This window comes from Rhinopithecus roxellana, chromosome 18 (genome assembly GCF_007565055.1).
Source record: "Rhinopithecus roxellana isolate Shanxi Qingling chromosome 18, ASM756505v1, whole genome shotgun sequence".
NCBI classification, from domain to species: Eukaryota; Metazoa; Chordata; class Mammalia; order Primates; family Cercopithecidae; genus Rhinopithecus; species Rhinopithecus roxellana.
Genome location: NC_044566.1, coordinates 22,648,387 through 22,662,193, shown reverse-complemented (window position 1 = coordinate 22,662,193; position 13,807 = coordinate 22,648,387). Strand labels below are relative to the sequence as shown.

General features: G+C 35.6%; 1 long non-coding RNA gene across 1 annotated transcript in view; it reads left to right on the top strand.

Moving 5' to 3' along the window:
• LOC104677770 overlaps window positions 1-13,807 on the top strand; it is an 86,313-nt gene that overhangs the window by 155 nt on the left and 72,351 nt on the right. The window lies entirely within an intron of this gene.

Here is a 13,807-nt window from a genome sequence, read left to right as displayed (position 1 = left end):
TAGAAGTTTTGTTACACTTAATAGGCTTGATTTTTGTAGCTTTTGGGAGATGGGATAGAAGAGGGACCTTTGTTCTATATTTGGGATGACCCCAGGATGAAAATATAAAAATAGGCATGAGACACAGGGCAGGGGTAAAAAATTCAACCTGAGGAAGAAAACCATATCAGAAGAGATTATGAGAATTTAAGGCACACCTCCACCTTCTCCATTCCCAGGAATCTGAATATAATTAGGGAAGATTTTGAATTTCCACAATCCATGCATTTGGGTGTTTGAATTAATCTTATTTAGATTTTAAGTAGTGAGGAGACCAGGTGACATCATGATTACACAATAAAGTGTGATTCCTTCCATGATTGTGCTTGAAACTTCAGAAGAGGTCTTTTGCCCATGTTTTTAGTGGATTTTCTTTTTCATATTAACGTATAGAAGTTCTTTTTATATATGAATACTAATTCTTGGTCACTTATACATGGAGCAAAGATTTTTCTACTATATGGCTCTTTATTGCTTTTATAGTATCTTTCGATGACCAAAAGTTTGAAGTTTTAATGAAGTTGTGTTTATTAATATTTTTCTTTATAGTTGGAACTTTCAGGGTCTTAGGAAATCTTTCCCAATTCTGAAATCATGAAGATAAACTGTCTTCAACAACTAAATTTTAGTCTTGAATCAATTTAAAGTTAATGTCTATGTATGATACAAAGTATGGATGCAATTTTATTTTGTTTTACCTTTTTGCCGTGGAAGTGATAATAATGAATATCTTTGACATTAAGCTGCTTTATCTTAAAGTAAATATTCTCAATGTTTTGCCATTAAGTGTGGCATTTATTTTAATGCTATTTTTATACATGTTCTTTTTCAGGTTAGGAAATTTCTCTCTTGCCATTTTCTTGTTTGTCTCCTTGCTTGGATTTTTTATGGGTGATACTGAATTTCATCAACCCCCTTTTTTTGTAACCATTGGGGTAATAACAAAATTTTTCTTTTTTATTCTTTTAGAGTAGTAACTGATTTTAATACTTTATTATTATTAATTCAATCCTATGTTTCTGAAATAATTCCAGCTGGGTCTTGACATATATATACTTTTAAACAATGCTGTGCTCAATTTGTTGAATTTATGCTTATAAGTAAGATTGATAAGTGCTGTTTTCCTTGTTTTTCCTTGGTATCACAGCTTGAGCGCTCCATCTCAAGCTTGAGAACTACATTAGAAATGTATTGAGGAGACTATTACTTTTCTATTCTCTGAAAACTTGTGTAGGATTGAAATTATCTGCTACAAAGCCATTTGGACCTAGTGTTCTCCTTTGGAGAAGATATTTAACTGCTGACTAATTTCTTTAATGGCTCTAAGACTACTAAACTTTTACCTGCTCTTTGAGTAAATTTTGGAATTTGTATTTTTAAAGGATATATCTATTTTGACGACATTTTCAAGATATTTGACATTACTGTTGCCCCTAAAAACTTGTCGCCTTTTTAAAATCTCTGTAGCATGTACTGTAATGTCTCTTTTTTATTACAAATATTTTTTATTTTGTGTCTTCTATTTGTCTTTCAATTGATCTAGCCAGAAGTCTTTCTGTATTATTAATCTGTCCAAAGGCTTAATTTTTGGCATTGCTGATTCTCTCTATTGTATGTTTTCGCTTCTCATTGTTATGATTTTACTTTTAATATTTCTTTCCTCTTATTTTCTTTGTTTTTGGTTTTCTGTTCTTTTTCTAAATTTCTGGGTTGCTCACTAAACTTATTAATGTTGAACATTTCTACTTCTCTAAGGTAGGCATTTCAATATATATATTATACTCTATGCATCAATATACCTATGTCAAGTATTTTCTGTTATGTGTGTGTGTGTTTCTTTCATTTTTTGTGTATTTATTTAGAGACGGAGTCTCACTCTGTCGCCCAGGCTGGAGTGCAGTGGAGTGATCTCGGCTCACTGCAAGCTCCACCTCCCGGGTTCACACCATTCTCCTGCCTCAGCCTCCCAAGTAGCTGGGACTACAGGCGCCCGCCACCACGCTCGGCTAATTTTTTGTATTTTTAGTAGAGACGGGGTTTCACCGTGTTAGCCAGGATGGTCTCGATCTCCTGACCTTGTGATCCACCCGTCTCGGCCTCCCAAAGTTCTGGGATTACAGGCGTGAGCCACAGTGCCGGCCGTCGTTTTTTCCTTTTACTTTTTTCTCCTCAACTTGTTTAGAAGCTATGTGTTCCGCGTCTATTCTTCTAGAAGTATCAAAACATTTACCTTCATCCTGAAAATTACAAGAACCTTAAAATGCTTTAACTTTGCTCTTACTTCCTTTCTAATTTACATGCGGTGTTTCCTGATATTTTAATTCTGCTGATCTTTAAAGACAGAAATTAAATGCTATTATTTTATTCAATCAGTATTGTTGAGATTTAATAAAAAATTTAACGATATCTCTGCTTATGATCCCTTCTCATACTCAGACCTCCTCCCTGGTATTATCTTTATTCTGCCTAAAATACATCCTCAGACTTTCCATTATTAAGGATTTGGGATGACAAAATGATTTTTAGTTTGTTTCTTTCTCAGTTTTTGTTACAGAGATTCAGTTTTACTTCATTTACTCAAAAGAAGGAAGTAGTTAAAAAGACAGGCTGTGGGACTGAGGGAGGGAGAAAGGTTAATTCATCTTAAAAGGTAGAGAGTTTCTGTTTGGGATGATGAAAAAGTTGTGGAAATTGATAGGGGTAATGGTTGTACAATGTTGTGAATGCACTTAATGTCACTGAATTGTATACTTGAAAATGATTAGAACGGTAAGTTTTATGTTACTGTGTTTACACACAGACTCGCACACACACACGCGTGCACGCACAGGTTCTGTGTGTGCATATATAAATGTACCTGTATTCAAATCACCCATCTCTTGCTAACAGTGATTTTCAGGCAAGTAAATTAACCCTGCTCTGCCTTTCTTCTCTTATCTGTCGAACGGAACTGTACATGAGGTAGACTGCCTACCTCAGGGTTTTTATGAGGACTAAATGAGGTAGTATATGTAAAATGATTAAAACAAGGCCAGTTTATATTCAGTATTCAGTAAGCATTAGCTATTATTATTGTTCCTTGTCCCTTATATGCAGAGATCGCTAGGCAGTGATAAGAAAGACAACACAGGCCTAAGGAGGCCATGGAATTCACTCCAAGCTTAAACCCAAGCTGAAAAACGTCTATGCTGCTTCCCCTGAAATCACGGCTGCATACCCAATGGTCTCGCACAATTCAGGCTTATTCCCACTCACCTTTTCTGGGATATGAACCTGTGACTTTAATTTCATCATTTAAAAACCAAGTTTCAGTTTAATAATTTAGTGTTTAAGATGGTTTACGAAACAAAAGTCATCATCCTGTGAGGGTAACTGTCGTACCCTTTCATGCTAGTGTTAGAATACTTGAGTACTTGTCAGAGAACAAATCTTTGGCTACCTTTCAATTCTTGTAATAGTCTGAAGGTGCTTGTGAGTAAGATGATTTTTGGCTGTTTTATGTATTTGTTTGTAGTTCTGAACAAAGATATCTGTTTAACCTGGATGTGAAGGAAGGCCTGGTCTATTTTCATTCTTTAAAATTGTTTTTTTTCCTTTCTTTTTTTGATGTCTTGAAAAAAATAAAATTAAAGATATCATTGTAGTTTATAAAGAAAAATAATAGGTAACACAATATAAACATGTTTAATTTCTTAATCTGCAGATTTTATTGGGTATACAGATTTTATTTGAATACGGTTAGGAAATTGCTAAAGATTTAATCAATATGAAAGAATGTTATCTCCATTCTTGTAAGAGACATATTCAACTGCAGTCATTAAGATTGCTAACCTTATTTATTAGGCAGTCCAAGTATCTTTTAAAGGTATGTAGAATGTTTAAAATACTTATACATGCGTAGACTGGAAAGAGTTTATATTGAAATTTACCCAATTGTTTGGTTTGGAAAAAAATGTAAACCGCTGTAATCACATTTGTAATATGAAAATTATTAGTGAAGACAGAAAATATCTAACTGACTGAGAACTCATCAACAGAGGAAAAAGCTTCTTTCAGGCACCCATGGGATATCAGAGCTCTGCAGCCCCTTGACACTGAGGGTCCCTCACAGGCACAGCCACTTCAAAGGCTCCCTTCTTTCCAGCTGGCTCTCCACTTCCTGTGAATTCCACTAGGAATATTTCACCAAGCTGGAAAATAAAAATACCTTTCAGGGTCAAAATCTCACAGTCTTTAATAATAAGATGTTGTAATTGGCTTTTCTGCTTTTGTTTTTTAAACAGGGCAGCACAGCCTAATAACTCAGAGCTGGCGTATCTTTTGGTGGTCAAATGTAAGAAATCCACGAATTCCAACTTTTCAATGTTATACATAGAGCAAGATCTGGTGGCCCTTGATTTTCGAACCAATTAAAGTTACGCCACAAAAAACTTAGTGATGACTACTGTACACTGCTGGTTTTGTATAATATTTTAAGTGCAAATTAAATTAAATCTCTCTAGGAGGGATTTCATATTCGTTGTTTGTTCGTAGTTTTTGTTTGTTTTGAGGCACATGGGACCTGGAAGAATAACTCACTTTAGAAATCAGCATCTTCAAAGATGAAGTATTGAATTTTAAATCCCCAAACTGATGAATCATAGAGCTGCAAGGGATCTTGTTTTGTATTTTTATTCAGTTATTTTGCCTTTTAAAAGGATGTATGTTATGTAGTCAAATAAGGTTATAGTCCGTATTGAAAGTTTCTCCAAAGAAATAAATGTAATATACAGTTCACTTTTTCCAGTAGTAGATAGAACTATTTACCTTATGGAAATAGAGAAATCTAAGTTAACAGTTTACTTTCTTCTCGCTTTTAAATGTAATGTCTTCTGTCTTTTATTGTTCAGAAGTTTGCTGTCAGTCTATTGTTGATCCCTTGTAAATAATCTGTCTTTTTTTTTTTTCTGGTTTCTTTAAATACTTTCTCTATGACTGTAACTCTACAGCTTCAATATTATTTGCCTATCAATCAATCAATCAATCAATCATCTGTCTACTTATGTATCTATTTATCTATTATCATTTATTATCTACCCACCCATCTATTAATCTTGAGAGGATCTTTTGCTTTTCAACTCATGAATGACAGCCTGAATACATTACAATTAGTAACATTCACAGCCATTATATTTTTGAGTAATATTTCTACATTCCCTCTGTTATCACTATCCAGAACTCCAAAGAGCTGTATATTTGAACATCTGATTTTGCTTTCTTTGATGCTTAAATTGTCTTTTATTTTTGTAATTCCTTATCTCTCTTTGATACATTTTAGGTATTTTCCTTATCTTTCGATTTGTCAATTGTGCCTTACATTTTGTTTTATCTCCTATGTCATCTGCCTGTTAAGATTTAATTTCTATGATTATATTTTTTACTGTTACAAGTTTGAACTGTTCTTTCTCAAAGCTAGCCAGTCTTTTTCCATTATGTCTTGTTCTTTTTAGAAGTTGATTTCTCTTTCAATAATTTTAAACATGCTCATTTCCAAAGGGTTTATCGGAGTCTTTTATAATATGAAGTTTGTGGAATTCTAATCCTTTTGGCTGTCCCTGCTAATCATTGCTCATATGGAATATTTAAAAGTAACTTTAAACATATTTTTAGTATTGCAATTTTAGGGTACTTTTAGGTATGTAGTGAGCTTAGGTGGAATTCATGACTCTCCAGTGCAGATTTGCTTCTGCTTCTACCAGATACCCTACAGGCTATCAATGCTCGGAATAATTTTGCTATTGTTGCTAATACTTTGGCTTGGGAGTTCCTAGACAAAGTAGTAGAAGAATTCTGAACCCAAACCCACACTAGGTGCTGGTCAGTTGTTTTTGATTTTCAGGGGAGATTCTCTCTTTTTTTATTTTTCCTACCTAAGCCCATGGCAGAGACATAGCTTCCTTGTTATTTTGTATGTGAGTATATTTTTGCTTTAGTCTACTTGTCATCAATAGTGAAATATTTTGAGGTTCCAGATTTCGGTAGGGGTTTTAGTTCTAACTTCCTCCTCCTGTTTGGGCCCAAGGCCTCATTTCTTCTCACTTACGGTATTTAAACCCAGGCTGTAAGTTTATGGAAGCTGACCACACCTATCATCCACAGTAAGGACAGCTGCCAGTATATTCGTATACTACTTTAGTTTTTCAACTGTCTTTTGTTTTTAACTCCTGAGTACTTTTTGTTCTTGGACTTTCAACTGTGGATTTAGGTGGATTTTATCCAGCATTTCTGAGTGTTTGCATCTGGATCATTTTTAGTTTATCATTTTCCACCATCTTGTTAGAATATGTCATACAGCTATTAAATGCTGCTCCCTTGAAAAGCCAGTTGATGCTTTAAAATGACCTCTTCCTAAGCAAAATGCCATTTTTCTCCTTGGCTTCTCTTTGAAGTGAGTCTAGTTGTAGTTATAATGTGTTGAATTATTACCATATATTTATGCTTCAATTATATTATTTAATGCTCACATAAAAACCTGACAGGTTGGGTATATATGCATTTTATAAGTGAGGATATTGAGACTCAGAGAGGTTAAATGACTTGACCCAGGTCACATAGTAGAAGAATATCACAGGCACGATGTCAGTGGAGTTCTATTCAATGCAAAAACTTTGCTTATAAGCCTTTACAGGTTGAGTATCCCTTATCCCAAATGCTTGGGACCAGAAGTGTTTCAGATTTCAGGTTTTTTGGGGGTATTTTAGAATATACACATATACATAATGAGAAATCTTTGCGATGGGACCCAAGTCTAAACACAAAATTTATTTGTGTTTCATATACATCTTATACACATAGCCTGAAGGTAATTTTACACAAGATTTGCAATAATTTTGTGCATGAAACAAAATTTTGACTGCAACCCATCACATGAGGTCAGGTATGAAATTTTCCACTCGTAATGCTGTGTTTACCGAAAATAGTTTTGGGATTTTGGAACATTTTGGATTTCAGATTTTCAGACCAGGGATGTTCAACTTGTGTCTCTGTGGTCCACAGAGATAATTAGTTTCAAGAGATACTATTTGATATGAATTATCTGGTATGCTCCTTATAAAAAGTTTTATTGCCATTAATATTTGGCTTTAGAATATGCTATTTATATGTATATATTCACATGCACACATGGAATTTTTTAATTTAAATAATGATCCCTTCCCATTAATGTTTGACTTTAGAATGCATTTTATGATTTAACAAATTTTCTCCCTGTTTCCCAGCCAGACATTAAAATTAATCAGAGCCTATTTATCACTAATGAAAATTCACAGAGTGCCTTATAAATATATTCTTTCATTTAGCTATGTGACAAGGCAGTGCTAGCAGTGATTGAATGGCAAAATTGTCTATAGGATAATGCCTACAGTTTTCAGCTTGTCCCATGAAACCTTTGTGAACTATTCCCGTCTTGTTACTACTCACCCTCCCAAACATTGTCCTATGCTTGTGAAGTAAGAGGTGAAGTAGGAAGTGACCCATGGAATGCTCCTTCTCATTCTAATTTAGTAACTGGATGGGTTAGGGCAGTTGTTAAGACAGAATGTTGGAGGTGAGGATCCGGTTTGGGGATTGGAGGAGAAAACAAATAAGCATTGAGTCTAATAAGTTTTAGCTCTGGTGGGACATCCAAGTGAAGATGTCTAGGAGGCAGTTTGGTTCTGGAAAAAAGGGGAGAGAGCTTTGGCCTCCATCTTCCCAATTACAGTGAATTTTCTGGGCAGCAGGGGCTGAATTTATATTTTACAATGTCCCAACACAGTGCCTTGCTCAACAGGTGCTCTCTGTCTAGCATCTGAGTCCTTGAAGTTATTTAGCTACATTATCTCCATGCATTTCCAGAACACCCTGTTTACCTAAGCCTTAGCCCTTTCCACACTACATGCCTCAGATGCTATCACACTGTTTTGAAACCTTCTGCTTAACTGGTGTTCTCCCCACTGGACTATAAGCTTTTGGAGAGCAGGGAGAGTGCTCTTGTTTATTATCACAAATGGTACCTGGTGCTAAATACATACTTGTGGACTAAATGAGTAGATGCTGACTAATTATAGTTCTAATTCAATACAGCATTACAAAAGCACAGCAGGTAAGGAAGGAAGCCAGGGAATTGTTATGGGGGAATGAGTAGTAAAAAATGAGGGCATTCTCTTTGGGCTAGGTCAGAAGAAAAGTGCCATGAAAGATAAGCCTCATGAAATGTACTTTTTTGGAATTATTGCTTAGTATTTAACTCGGAAATAAACTGGAGTAAGCTCACTTATTTCTGCTGTTATTATACTTTGGTGTTCTATATACTCCAGTTCCTTATTCATTTTTCACAAGTTAGAAGGGTTATTTGGAATTATACAAAGAGGTCTTCCATTGCTATGAAAGGAATGTGTGTTGGTAACTTCCACTAACATTTATCAAAGTTTATATGTCCTTAACTCAGTGTAAACAAAATGCCTCAAATTTATGTCTCTTACAACTTTTATTTATCATTAATAAGTTTCCTATTTAAATGACACAAAAATGTACATGCTTTAAAACTATATTAGTTGTTTAAAAATGTCAAGAAAGGTAAAGTTTATGTAGTCTGCCACCTGCTTAATGCCTGTAAAATCATTCCTGCTGGAGATACTGAATTGTTTTCCATTATATTAACATTGCATGAATAAAAATCCAAGCCTTTTAAATCACAAGTTTCATAAGGTGTTGATTGGCCTGGAGCAGGATAAATTCAGACAAATATTTATGGTGCCAAGAGTTGTGTGTATAAATATTCTTCCTCGAAAATGTTTCCAGTGTACTGTTAAACTGCCAAGGTGATATAATTTAACAGGTAAAGCAGTGAATAGAGAGCCAGGGGTCACTGAGTTTGAATTCTTTCTTCATTCCTACTTTAATATTTGATCCTGAACCATTTGGACCTTACCAAAGTCAAATTTCTACTTTGTGAAGTGAGGACAAATTAATCATTCAGTTACTGGGGCATGAGGATAGGTTTCGTGGTTAAAGAGACTTTAAAAATATACAATTACTATTAGAATGTAGATAGTCACAACATTGCTTTAATAGTTCGTTCAGGCTGGTATAACAAGGGCATTAAACCAAATCATGACTTAATCACCTCCCAGAGGCTCCACTTCTTAAGACCATCACCTTGGCAGTGAGGATTTCAACATACGAGTCTTGAGAAGACATAAACATCAGACCATAGCAATTGTCATGTATGAGGGAATTGGTTTGCATTTATTAATAATCTTCACAAAGCATCATCAAATTAATTTGCAGTTACACTTGTTACTATTTACTGACTGCTTGCTGTTACTCAGACACTGCCCTAAGTGCTCTATGTACCCCATTTGCTCCTTGTAACAAGGAGTTAATAATACCTTTGAGGCGGGTGTTATTCCAATATCAGTGAGAGTAATATTAAAGGAGGTGAATGAACTCAACATCACCCAGCTTGAAGATGGCAGAATCACATTCAAACTCATGTGATTCTGAAGCCAGAAGTCTGCATTTTTATACTCCATGCTATGATGTCTCCATGCTTTGCAAATGAGGTATCTGAGGCTTAGAAAGGTCAAGCAGTTTGGTGAAGATCACAAGCTAACATACTGGACTGGGATGAAAGCCCTGATGTGTCTGACAAGGGAGCTCTAGCTATTTCTATTATTGCTTCTCTAATATTATTAATGTGCTTGATATCTTTTGCACCACTTTTCTCTCTTGGATTACCAAGATAATTAGAGTCAGTGTTCTGCTGAATGCCTTGACCTCCCTAATCTCAGAAGCCCAATCTTTCTAATGAATTCTACTTTGGGGGATATGAAGGTGGATTATGCATCAAAGGTGGAATCAGCTGCATTTAAACCTTTCGGAATCCAGTTCCTTATTGTTTAAATGAGGGGTTAGGATGGTAGAATCTATGGGTTTTTACCTCCATTATAGTTTAGCGTCTTTGAGTGCGATGAACAAATGTGGTCCATCTACTGAGGCCCTGGTGCCTGACTTTGTAGATATACCAAAAATATTAATCGGCTTTAATGAAGTTGCATTAAATTCCTTGATTTGAAGACTAGGTAAAACAAAATTTCCACTCTATTTCATTGCTTTTTAAAATGACAAATATGTTATTTTCTTTACAAGATGAAAGGAATTAAATATAGTGGCCAAATGATGTACTTAAATTGTTTATTACATCTTTGTTCGTTAGACAGAACATGTGAGATGGCGGCAGGATCAAACTACTTAGGTAGATCCATTTAGAATAATTCATTTGCTTAATTGAGATGAAGCTGCCAAACCAGTCGTGCTGTCTTGCTAAGACAGTTGAGCAGAACATACATTGTGGAGAAGAACATTCACATAGAGTGTAAAATGGTTAAACAGTAAGGCCCCAGGTAGTTGCAGCCATGGGATATATTGATTAGGGACATGAAAGTAGTGTCAGAGAGCCCAAGGATTTCAACATAAATGGGCGTATTTTTAATTCTGACTTCACACTACTCTCTTAAGATAGTCGTAGAGCATGATTGCTTCTAACTTAATAGCATTTACACTAACACGATTTCACGTGGGTAGAGGAAGAATGGAAAGTTTCTTCAGCATTAAGTTCCGTGTTTCTAGGAATGTCCAATGCCAGCAGCAGCAATAGTTACATCTGAGTTCCTGCCACTTGTTGCCACAATACAGGACCCTTCCAGTTGGTCCCGTGGTGTCGTTAGTAGGTCGAGTAGTGCTGTCTAAATATGTGCGTGCTCTAATCTTTGAAACCTGTGAATGTGCTACCATGCAGGGCAAAAGGGACTTAGCAGATGTCATTGTTTGCAGACTTTGAGATGGGGGAGGTTTTCCTAAGTTATCTTTGTGTGTCCAGTGCAATCATATGAATCTTTAATAGCAAAAAAATCTTTTCTGGTTTTTCTGGTGGCCAGAGAGATGTGATGAGAGGACTCAACCCATTGTCGCTGGCTTTGAAAATAGATTAAAGAGGCCACAAACCAAGAAATGCAGGTGGCCCCTAGCAGATGGAAAAGGGAAGAAAACAGGATTGTATCCTCCCTAGAGTCTGCAGAAAGAAGTGCAGTTCCTTTGATTTTAGCCTGATGAAACTTGTGTTGTACTAATGATCTATAAAACTATAAAATCATAATAAACTTCTGTTTAAGTGGTTATATTTGTGGTAATTTGTTAGTGAAGCAATAGAAAACTAATACAGTGTCATTGTACATATTTCCTGAATCACAGCAATGAGATTCAATAAGAACTACCTTTTGAAGGGTGTGTGAGGTATGGTGTTAAGCTATATGTGTGTGTGTATATATAATTATCATGCAACAACCACCCCCTAAAAATCTATATTATTGTCTCCATTTCATAGATGCAAGAACATACATAAGTTCTTTTTTTAAAGAACTTAAAGTAACTTACATAAATCACCTAAGTAACTTACATAAATCACATATCTAGTAAGTGACGCAATAGTTATTTGAAACCAGGTCAATCTGGAGTCAAAACCTGTAGTGGGTCTACACTACCCTTTATATGCAAAATGTTAGGATTATTTTTCTTTATCAGAAGGTATTTAAAAGCAATCACGTTCATGTAAAATAGACTGTGTTACGTCAGATCTTTAGTTACCTTAGATGTCATGTCATTTTCTCCAGAAGAGTGCCTGGTATATTATAGGCATTCAACATGTGGTGATAGAGTGAATGATCAGTGCTGTTTCATAGACATGTGTGATATAGGTATATGTTATTATGTTTATTGTATTCTGTGTACATATTATATTATACCATACCTGTATATGTATAGGTATCAGCTTTTTTTTTTCCTTTGTAAAAACAGCAGAGAGATGTTACTTTTGCCACTGAAAAATCAGGAATTCTAATAGGTTTCTTCTACATCTATAACATTTGAAGTTATAATTACATATTATTTTTAAGAAGTTATTTAGACCGGGGGTGGTGGCTCATGCCTGTGATCACAGCACTTTGGGAGGCCGAGACAGGCAGATCACTTGAGGTCAGGAGTTCGAGACCAGCTTGGCCAACACAGTGAAACCCTGTCTCTACTAAAAATGCAAAAAAAAAAAAAAAAAAAAAAAAAAAAAAAAAAAAAATTGGCCAGGCGTGGTGGTGCACGCCTGTATCCCAGCTATTCAGGTGAGGTACCAGAAATGCCTGAACCCGGGAGGCGGAGGTTGCACTGAGCTGAGATCGCAACAATGCCCTCCAGCCTGCGTGACAGAGCGAGGCTCTGTCTCAAAAAAAAAAGAAAAAAGAAAAAATGTGATTTGGAGGTCATGTGTGGTTTATTTTCACAATTAGCATCAGTAATGAGAGTATATTTAATAAGGTAAAGAGACTAAAGTGGAGGGAATCTTTATGAATTTAGATATTAATGATATTTTTCGTTAGAATATTTTTTTCTTTTTTTTTTTTTTTCTTTTTTTTTTTTTTTGGGACGGAGTCTCCCTCTGCCGCCCAGGCTGGAGTGCAGTGGCCAGATCTCAGCTCACTGCAAGCTCCGCCTCCCGGGTTCACGCCATTCTCCTGCCTCAGCCTCCTGAGTAGCTGGGACTACAAGCGCCCGCCACCTCGCCCGGCTAGTTTTTTGTATTTTTTAGTAGAGACGGGGTTTCACCGTGTTAGCCAGGATGGTCTTGATCTCCTGACCTCGTGATCCGCCCGTCTCAGCCTCCCAAAATGCCAGGATTACAGGCTTGAGCCACCGCGCCCGGCCTAGAATATTTTTAAAAGATTACAAACAATGCAAAGGAAGTTAAATGACCTTTACTTTTTCAGGTGAAGGATTTCATTTTCTTTTTAAAATTGCCGGTAAAATTAGAAAGGTAACAGCATCTAATTCAACGAAATTCATTTTATTTGAAAGTGTACACTAGCAGCACAAACTTACCAATAGTGCAACCTGACTTACTGGTTAACCTTCATTGTATGTTAGTCCACCTTTAAATGATTACTACATGCCTTAAGGAAGAATCTTAATGCTACAGAAACTTCACTTTTATAAGGACATCAATTACAACTAAATTGGTAAAGAGGATTGTTAATTAAGAAGCAATTCTTCATATAACCTTTCTTAAAATAACCTTTCATTGTACATTTCCTTCCAACTATTTTGTAACAATTTCTATGAAGACTCCTAAAGGAAAATAGGGATTCATTTTATTAATTAGAAAAGTAATTCCTATCATTTTACTAAAATGACAAATGTTAATATTTGACAACAAAATAATCATGGGAAATTGGGAATGCTATTTTGCATTTAGTAGAAATGTATTGAGTAGCTAGGAGCAGGATAATTAACCAGGCACTAAAGTAATTTTTGAAATACTTAGTTTTGTATCCTCTAACCTACGTCCCCTTATTTCTTCCCCCCTCCCTCCCATCCCTGTTTTGTTCTTTCTCTTCTGTTTGAATTTTTGTTTTAGAGTCTACATATAAGTGAGATCATGAAATATTTGTCATCTGTCTGCATAATATCCTTCAGCCTCATACATGTGGCAAATGGCAAGATCTGGTTCTTTTTTAGGGCTGAATAATATTCCATTTTATGTCTGTACCACAGTTTCTTTATCCATTCATTTGTTGACAGATACAGAGGTCATTTACATATCTTGGCTGTTGTAGCTAATGCTGCAATGACCATGAGTATGCAGATATGTTTATGTGCTAGTGACTTTATTGCCTTTGGGTATATACCCAGAAGATGGATTGCT